Source organism: Ictalurus punctatus, chromosome 13, assembly GCF_001660625.3.
Source record: "Ictalurus punctatus breed USDA103 chromosome 13, Coco_2.0, whole genome shotgun sequence".
Classification (NCBI taxonomy): domain Eukaryota; kingdom Metazoa; phylum Chordata; class Actinopteri; order Siluriformes; family Ictaluridae; genus Ictalurus; species Ictalurus punctatus.
In genome coordinates this window covers 12,550,695-12,561,305 of record NC_030428.2, presented here as the reverse complement: position 1 = coordinate 12,561,305, position 10,611 = coordinate 12,550,695, and positions in this window count along the sequence as shown.

The following is a 10,611-nucleotide window of genomic DNA, read 5'->3' as shown; positions in this document are numbered from 1 at the left end:
CGAGAGCAACACAGAACAACCAAAGTGTTTGAATTGGTCTCTGGTTTTGGATCAGATATTTTTTTTATTGAAAAAAAAAAAAAAACACCACAGGAGGAATATAAATAGAAGCAACTATTCTATTGACTTATTTTTTGTATCTGCCTTTGTTTTAGTTTCCAAATCCTACATTGGAAAACAATGCTAGTGAAATTCCAGTGCATTTGGGGCAAAAAGTAATACTTTCACATTTTAAAATCTCTTTTTAATGAAAACGGATAAAAAGGAAAGGATTATACAATCATGTTGGCGCTGCCTCCTTCTGCTGGAGGTCACTTTGTAGGGACCCCTCCAGATCCGTGGGATAATTCACATTCCTAGAACTTCAGGGAGAAGCAGGGATGCTAATTCCAGCTCCCTATGGTTAAGCCAAACAAAGCAACGGTCAACAAGTGAAGCATTTCCTCAGTATTCATATTCGTGTTTGCCGGCTCACTCTGTGGCTCTCTGCAGAGCCGTGAGCAGGTTGAGGGTAAAGCACACTAACCTCATGTGCAGCTCTCTGTCTTGATGGAGGTGCTGTAGCACAAATGAATTAGAGCTTTCATAATGGTGTGGGTGGTGAGGCTAAGGAAGCGGAGGTGGTAATGAGCAGATCCCAGGGGAGACATTTTTATGTGAAGGTGGGATGGAAGAGCTCCTTGGCAGTACTGATAACATTATCTCCCTAGTGGCACAGCCTCAGCGCTGTATTTACATGGGCCACAGTCTCTACTCAGGCCCAGCAAGCGGACCTGTCAGCAGGAACAAGGGCTGCTGTCACGGCAGGGCTACCCAGCGCTGCTTTATTTCCCCCTGGGCGCGGCTGGCAGCCTCTGATTACAGGTGTTATGTAGGCATGCCAGCCAGATTTCACACAGAGACAAGGCAGCTTTGCTGTACAGTTAGCAAAAATCACTGCACTCAGCATCAGCTTTATGATTAGGAAGGTAAAATCACTTTTTGTTGGCTAAGATGATGTGTAGAACAGCATTTCTTTTTGGCTATGTTTGGTAATCTGGGTGAGATTAAAACAATTTCAAAGAGGATGTTTTCTTCTCACAGTCCTACATGAAAAAATGATGCACAATTCTTGTACATTTGGGCATTTACAGGCAATTTTTTTCTGTTCACCTCATACAAAGCAAAGAAATTTTCATATACAGCTCTGGAAAAAAATTGAGACCACTGCAAAATTATCAGTTCCTCAGGTTTTACTATATATATATCTCTTTGTGTGTGTTTGGGTAAAATGAACATTTTTATTCATTTCCAAATAAAAATGGTCATTTAGAGCATTTTTTTTTTTTTTTTTGCAGAAAATGACAACTCGTCAAAATAAAAAAGATGCAGTTTTGTCTGACCTCGAATAATGCAAAGAAAATAAGTTCATATTCATTTTTAAACAAACTAATGTTTTAACTTAGGAAGAGTTCAGAAATCAATATTTGGTGGAATAACCCTGATTTTCAGTCACAGCTTTCATGCATCTTGGCATGCTTTTTTTCACATTGATGTTGAGTGACGTTATGCCACTCCTGGTGCAAAAATTCCACAGGTTTTCAATGGGGTTCAGGTCTGGAGATTGGGCTGGCCATGACAGTTCACCCCAGCTACCGTTTTCCATTCTTTTTGTAGGTCAGTTGATGTCATCCTATGGTTGCTGAGTGACCCCGGTCAGTGGAGAGTCGTTTTTGCCCTCTGCCGGTCTGTAGCTTCGTTGTCCCCAATGTCTGCTGCTTGAAGTTTTCTTATGAACTGCCATCTTTGAAATATTAAGGATGAAAGCAACCCAAGGCTCACTGTATCACTCTGCCAGTAAAGCCAGAATTTAACCCTTCTTTTCCTCACTCAAAACTTTCCTTTTCAACTGTTTTGGCATGATCAATAGTTATTTTTTGATTCCAATTACAACCCCAATTCCGAAAAAAGTTGGGACAGAATGTCAAATGCTAATATAAACAAAGAGGAGTGATTTGTAAATGTACTTTGACTTGTATTTAAACAAAAAACATAGAAAGACAAGGTTTTTGATGTTTTACCTTATCAACTGCATAGTTTTTTGAAGGTAAACATCTATTTTGAAATGAATGCATGCAACACCTTCCAAAAAAAGTTGGGACGGGGGCAATTTAGAACTAATAGCGATGTGACAAGTTGAAATAAAAAGGTGATGCGAAATCAGTGGAATCGTGTTTTGTGGTCCGACAAGTCAACATTTCACATAGTTTTTGGACAAAACAGCAGTCGTGATCTCTGGGCCAAAGAGGAAAAAGACCACCCAAGCTGTTATCAGCATCAGATCCGAAAGCCAGCGTCTGTCATCTTATGGGGGCATGTCAGTGCCCATGGCATGGGTAACTTGCACACCATTAATGCAGAAATATATGTACACATTTTGGGGCAACATATGCTGCCATCCAGAGCAGGACAACGCTAAAAACCACATTCTGCCCAGATTACAAGCGCATGGTTGCATAAGCAGAGAGTGCAGGTGCTAGCATGGCCTGCCTGCAGTCCTGACCTGTCTCCGAGTGAGAACGTGTGGCGCATTATGAAGCGCAAAATAAGGCAACAAAGGCCCTGTACAGTTGGGTAGCTGAAGAAATGCATAATGGATGAATGGGGAAAATTTCGCTTGCTGAACTTAATCAACTGGTGTCTTCAGCGGCCAAATGCTTAATAAAGTTAGTAAAAGAAAAGATGTTGTTGCACGGTAGTAAACCGTCCCAACTTTTTTTGGAGTGTGTTACAGTCATCAGATATGAAATGGGTGTATATTTTCCAAAATAAATTAAATTCAAGTAAAACATCAAATACTGTGTTTTCAATATAGTACAGGGTGAACTGAATTTTCAAATGACTTTTTTTTTTTTCCATACTGTTCCAACTTTTGTAGAATTGGGGTTGTATTTTTGAGGTTCTACTAGCACTGTGCTTGCCATCCAGCTGGTTCTATTGCAAGAGGATAGTGATGACCACAGCAGTGGATTTAAAAAAATATTTTTTTTTTTCATAATTCTCCTATTTAAATAAGATTTGGTTCAGGTGATCACCTTATCAGTACCTCATTCAGTAGAATAAGATGTTCCTATGTCAGGCGGTTAGACAAATAGTCCAAACAAGGCTAGGCAAAAAGATGAGGTCGAAAACAAGAACAAAGTCAAAACAAGAATCAACAAACAAGGGCTCACGGCTTGACAACGGCAGAAACTAAATGTAACTTAATGTTTACTTCGCAAAGCGTGAATGCATAGAAAATCCTTTTAAACTGTGGTTGTGATTGTACTGTGAATTGGATGCAGGTGTGCGTGATTAAAATGAATGAGTGTTCTAGGAATTGCTGTCTATGGCGGCCATATTTGTAGGGCGCAGTGCAGGATGGGAAATGTAGTCACTCGTATGACATCATGGAAATGAGATACTGGATTTTCCCAGTATCTCATTTCCATGAGCTTTAAGCCATAATCAAGATTAAAACAACAACAACAAAAAAGGCTTGAAATATTTCAAGGCTTTTTTAAATTAATTTTTTAAAATAGAATAAAGAATTTATAATACAACAATGTCAGCCTGAGAAGAACTCTAATCAGCTAATTAACTCAAAACACCTTTTTGCTAAAAAGACCGTTGCTCAGTGGTCCAAATCCTCTTTTCACATGAAAGTAGATTTTGCATTTCATTTGGAAATCAAGGTCCCGGAGTCTGGAGGAAGAGTGGAGAGACACAGAATCCAAGCTGCTTGAAGTCCAGTGTGACGTTTCCACAGTCAGTGATGATTTTGGGTGCCACGTCATCTGCTGGTGTTGGTCCACTGTGTTTTCTCAAATCGAGAGTCAATGCAGCGTCTACCAGGAGATTTTAGATACTTCATGCTTCCATCTGATGACAAGTTTTATGGAGATGCTGATTTCCTTTTCGAGCAGGACTTGGTACCTGCTCACAGTGCCAAAACTACTAGTAACTGGTTTACTGAGCATGGTATTACTGTGTTTGATTGGCCAGCCGACTCACTTGACCTGAACCCCACAGAGAATCTACGAGACACACCAGACCCAACAATACAGACGAGCTGAAGGCCGCTATCAAAGCAACCTGTGCTTCCAGAACACCTCAGCAGTGCCACAGACTGACCGCCTCCATTCCACGCCATATTTATGCAGTAATTCATAAAATTCCGACCAAGTACTGAGTGCATAAATTAACATACTTTTCAAAAGGTTGACATTTCTGTATTATAAATTCTTTATTCTAATATTTTGAGATACTGGATTTTTTATTTCCATGAGCTGTAAGCCGTAATCATCAAGATTAAAACAAAAAAAGGTTTGAAATGTTTCTCTTTATGTGTAATGAATCTAGAATATATGAAAGTTTTGAATTAAATTATGGAAAAAATTTACTTTTCCACAATATTCAATTTTTTTTAGAATGACCTCCGTGTGTGTGTTTGTGTGTTTGTATATATATATATATATATATATATATATATATATATATATATATATATATATATATATATATATATATATATATTTCACATTTAATCAGTCTTCAAGTAAAAAATAGACTGTATAAAATCTGTGTCAGACTTCAGAGAAGAGTTTTCATTTTGAGACACTGTCCTTATCTCATTTGGAGCTTGACTAAACCATACAAACCCTATTATTCTGGTCTGGATTTCAGGGGACACCCACAGGACTAGGTTAAAGGGCAAAGGTAATTTTAAACACTTCTTTAGAGCACTATGATGGGATAATGACATTTAGTGTATCAGAGATCTCCTGCACCATTTTTTCATATTTACTGGTCAGACTACTACACTTAGTACAAGTATCACCTTGACAACTCTTTCGCAGTATATAAGGCTGATGTTAATCCAACAGACCTGGCCTTGCCTTATAAGCAAAATAAAAAACATGCCATAAATCCTGTGATTTTTGAAGAAACTATAGTTGAATCAGTTAACATTCAAATTAAATTTATTGTATTTTAAACAGCTAATCCTAAATATTACCAGTAAAAAAAATTTGGGGTTTATCAAAGTCAGCCTTCACAGTCTTATAGTTTTATTGCACTCAGATTCGTACAATTTCAAAAACAGTCATAGCAGATGTTATAAAAGCATAAAAGATTCTCTAAACAGTTTTGCTTGATTCATTGTTAATCAAGTGCAATTCTTCATGCAACACTTTAGTCTATAAGTCTATTAAACAGTGTTTAATAATAATGTAAAACAATTGAATTATATAGACAACATTAGAAGCATGATTTATAGTTTTAAAAATTTGATCAATTATACAAATAAAAACAAATAGTGTCTTAATATCTTTTATTAATTGTTATTGAATTAAAGGGCAAGAAAATAATTCTCTTTAAAGTTTCAAATGTAAATTTATTACCCATCTTTTCCAAAACTGTTATCAACAACCAATCCAGCACAGTAAAATGAATTATTTTTGTCAGCCACTTTTTTTTCAGAACTTTGCCGAAACCTTGTCATTTTGGCTGTACTGCAGTAAAAAGGTTGCGCTCACACACAACTTTGCCTTTCACAAACTCACCCTATGTTGGCACAACATTTAAAATGTAGAGCCTGTTTTTTTTATTATACATTTTAATATGCTAATTATATCCATTGTGCTGAAACTGTCCAAATACGAATACATATACAAGCTCATAAATTTGCGCAGCTGTTTACGCCTCTGTAACAAAATCTCTTTAGCAGTGTCTGAGCGAATAGACATGCTGTTAGGAACCTTTTGAAATGCTTCCTCACACACAGACAGCAGACAACCTCTGCTCACCCATCTCTCCTCAGCTAAATGAGCATTTAAAATATGCTGCATGTGGGCAGTATGGTTTTTTTTTTTTTAATTCTATGAAAAAATATTGTTTAGCACTGTTCACTGATTACAGGAATCAACTGTAATTTTGCAATTGTATGAAATTATGAAAATATATTTATGTATTTTAACAAAAATGTATGTACTTTGTACTTTGATGACGTAGGTGGATGTGCCATTAAAACAGCTTACATGTTGACTCATTCAGGCACTTATCTTAAGAGTAAGAGAATTTCAGCATTTGAGAACTGTGATATATGCTTCACTTCTACAGTAATTTGATTGTCCTCATATAATGGTGAATTAACGCTCAGTGTTCGTTTGTATCTGTCTGGGGTTAAATGAATACTGCGTATTTTGCTGTGTAGAAAAAGATCGAGCTGTGATTGGAATTTAGAATGAGCTCAGAGTTCTTCTAAATGTCACTCCTTCCCGCCTTTCATCTCCTCTGCGTGCCATAAAGTGAACTGCAGACTAGGGTGCTGGCTGGCAAGCTGGCTACTCAAAAGCATTCCTCTGGGGTCTCTCAGGTCTCTGGGGCTGAAGAGGAGGGGTGTGTGTGTGTATGTGTGTGTGAGAGAGAGAGAGAGAGAGAGAGAGAGAAGCCAGAGGCCAGTACGTTGGTGTGTGCAGGACAAGAGGCGCATCCTGGAGCTTGGCCACACACTGTGCCCCATGCCAGGCAGATGACGGGAAAAAACTTCTTCGATTCCTTTCTGTTTCTTTTACCATTCAAAGTACTTGTAACAATTGCTTTCATTCCACAGAAACCTCCTATGTTCTGCCCTTTAAGTATTATGAACCATTGAAGGACAAAATGCTATTCTAAAGGATTCACACAAATTTATCACGTGTCAAATGAAGTACAAATATTTGTCCAAATTTTAAATTCCATCTGCAAAGATAAAGTAGCTAATAATGAAGAAGGTATTTATTTATTACTATGGTGGAAACCATAACTCACCAACAATGTGTGATGGTTCAAAATGGTTCTATGGCTGAACAATTCAGAAAATAAAAAAGGGAAACATTTCTGGCTCCAATTAATGGACAGAATATTATTGTACACATTTAAGTCATTTGCTAAGTATTTGTTTGTCATACAGTGTCAGTATATTCTATCTGAGTTTACTTGACACAGTTTAACTGTAGGATCATTTGTTAATAGGCAGCCGTATGCTTCTTTTGTTCTTTTATTATAGCTTCTAAGATCTAAATGAACAACATTTGGAAATCTTTTCTGATCAACATTTCAGGTGAGTGGAAAGAAAATCTATATTTTTGTAGACTACACATTTGTGTGTGAACACCTTTATCCTGCTGTGTGCACATCCACAGCCCTTTAACTTATTCCCCCTACACTCCTTCGCTTTTTCTCTTGCTTCTTATTTGATTAGCCATGCTTTGGCTTTGTGTGCTACCTCACATTTAGTGCTTGTGAAGGGCAATTCAACACCCTCTCTCTAAGCCGGCGCTCCATCTCTCCTCGTTAAAGGCAGTGGTGCGTTAGCTTGGCTCTCTTGAATCAGATCCTGCTCAGACTCTGTCACCTGCCTCCCAGTCTGTCCACCGCCTACACAGGCTGAGGGAAAGCTCATTAGCTTTAGCGCTCACCCTAACTGGCAGCAGAATTAGCACACGGTTGCATAAACATGACTCTGCTCAGGGGAAACGTGAGACACGGCCTCCATTCGAGCGGCTCCCTTCTGTACTTCATTATTTATCACTCACCTGACTACTACGTCCATGGACAAGGTGGTGACAAAGCCTTTATGAGTCTAGACACACAGAGACCTGTCTTAACACCTTATATGCAGCAGTGTGTGTTTTTTTAAATTGTATTTCTGCAAAACTGCTCGTAAGATTTCTATGTATAACATGCTCGAGCAATGACTAGAAGGCGTTGTGTAATGAAGGAATACATAACCTGGCTTTGGTTGTCTTGTATGTCTATGCAGCGGGATACTTGTTTGGACACTGCTGGAAATGTGTAGCACATGTTCTTCCAGGAGGTCTGTGACTTCCTCATTCCCATTTCACACCGGGGAGAAGGATCTGTTGTTTTGCTTATTGAATGGAAAGATGTCATCCCTTTCAAAAGTACTAGATGAGGCGCTCTCTAGAGGGCTCCCATTTTCGTGAGCCTGGTCAAGCCCCATGACTCAGAGTCTGCAGGGGATCTGGGAAGCTTCAGTTTGGGAGAAAAGTCAGCTTGTGTTAGGAGACTGTGTAATTCTCTAAAAGAGCACATTGAGATTAAACATTTTCCATCTGCATGGTAATGTCACATCTAATAAGACTCAACAGTAAATTCTAGGTAATAAAAATATATGCAGATATTAAACACAGACATTTAAATTTGCTCATTGAAACATTCCCAAAGTAAGTCGATAGTCATATTAGACCAGAAAATCGGCCTTAGATTCAGAGTGAAGGTTGAATCAGAGAGACTGTAGATTGGAGGTGGAGGTATACCTGCTGATACCTGAGAGAGGGGGGAGAGCAAACACCACCATCAGGACTTCATTAAAACTGATTGGGCCCACAGGGATCACACCTGTTCCTGGCAGGCTGGGAATCAGTCGTGCACACATGCGCAGTGCCTCAATCATCAAGAGGAGCAAGGTTAATGTCCTACAAATACAGAATCAGGAGTACATAGCTGCAATGGACTCTAAGAACAAGCAGGTCTCTCTGGAGGCTTTACTGTGTGGAACATTTCAGTGTTTCTCTCGATGAGCCTGCTTCCTGCTTCCTGTCCAAAATTCACAGCCCTGGCATTATCATGCATAGAGAGCACATTTAATCTAAATCTTTCACTGGCATTGGTATATTTGTAGAGTGTAAAGCAAGCAATGTGGTCTCTGAAGACACGATGAATGTGTACATTTGCTATGCCGGTGTTCTAGCTTTTAGAAATGCTCCTGTGAGAACACACACAGAGAGAGAGAGAGAGAGAGAGATATCCAAATGCACGGTACAGTCAGTACAGTTGCATGGCAGAGCAGTAGGGCAAACCTCTGACGAGCTGAAGCCTGCTAATTGGACACATGAGGCCTGAGGCGAGTAATAGTTCTCTACTGAGAACAACAGCACAGAGTTGGGAAGTGCTATATGAAAAAAATGTCTTTGTGTGTAGCCATGTGTTAAACATTTTACTGTTTATAATTAAATCGATAGTGTTTGACAACACAGAGCACATCACAAGTGTACTCAAGGATATATAATGTAAGGCCGTGCCTTAATCTGTAGTGTCTCATCTTACTCACAAGTTATGGTAGGAAAACACAATCAGAATGCAGGGTCTCTCTGCTTTAAGTCTGTAGCTGGGATACAAAATGGGCCATTAATTTTATATGTTGTGAGTATAAAAAAATGTAATCTTCTTTGTCATGCATGCCTGCTAATAGAGGGTAAGGCAAGTCAAGTATTTAATTGCAATTTTTTAAATTCACCTAAACAGCCTCTTAATTACCCCTGTGGAAGCCAGTGGTGGGGTAAAGGTATGAACCACTATATCTCCAGGGCTCTGGCACAGACCTTACCGTGGCCTATTTTATGTTTGTCATGAGATGCAACAGTGTCCCTCTGGAGGCTGTGGTCCTTTGGACAGGTGCTTAATAACAGGATAAGGGATGGGGGGTGATGGCAGGGGTTAGGAATCAATGATACTGTATGTGTTGACATGGAGAGGGAAGCTATTTTGCTCATGTTTTGCTGCTCTTCTTGGTCATCTAAAGTTCATTCATAAAATACTTTCTAATACAGTGCATAGTTTGTCACAAAAAAAAAATATATCCATAAATTTATACTCTCAGTGTGTTAAGATGAGCCCTGCAACCTCTTTAAAGATTTTGATAAGAGGCCATCCAAGAGCTTCGAGAGCAGCTGTTTCCTACATGATAAAAAGTTGATAAAAGGGTGCCTTAAAATATTTGTGACATTTGGACGTATTTGAATATCTGATACAAAAATGCAATGTGTACAGAACAACCAGTGGCGGAGACATTCTTTTGTTGCTCTGTCATGAGGGTTTTTCCCACTTGTTCCAGTTACAGCAGCTGATGTAAAACAACAACAAAAAAACCCATCCTATTTCACTTTCTGATCATCCCAAGCCTTTTGCAACTGCTGTTTGAATTCACACACTAGCCAGGGCCTGGCTGAGGAGAAAGTTCTGTTCTTAATGAGCCTTGCTGATCCTATGCCAGATTACACTCAGTCCAGAGCTCCACTCTCTCCTTGTAGTGCCAATTATGCAGAGCCTCAATAGGACTGGGCTTTTGCAAAGAACAAATGATACAATGTATAGTTCACATGCCAAATATATCACATAGTAGTTTAGTCACAGGTCAATGTGATGTGTGATGGATGACACAATGAACAATAGTTTGTAAAAGGATTGAAATGTTGTCAAAGAAAATCTAAACGTGAAGCCTTCATGAAGTTTAACCTGTATTTGGAAAGGAATTAGAGGAATCACTTATTTAATTTGCTGAAGTTGATGGATGAGCAGCCTCCTGTGTTTCTGCGGTGAATGCCTTGTCTCTTGTCTGCATGTACTCACATCATTGTCTTTGTCTATTTGGCATGGTGTATACAGTGGAGAAGATGTCTGGGGAATTTTAACTCTGTCTGTTGTGTGTGGAATTGTGCCCCATTGGGAATTGTGACAGGTCTGTGGTGTAAGTGGCCAGACTACACTCTTTATTCCAACTGACTGACCAAAAGGGAGATCAGAGACAAA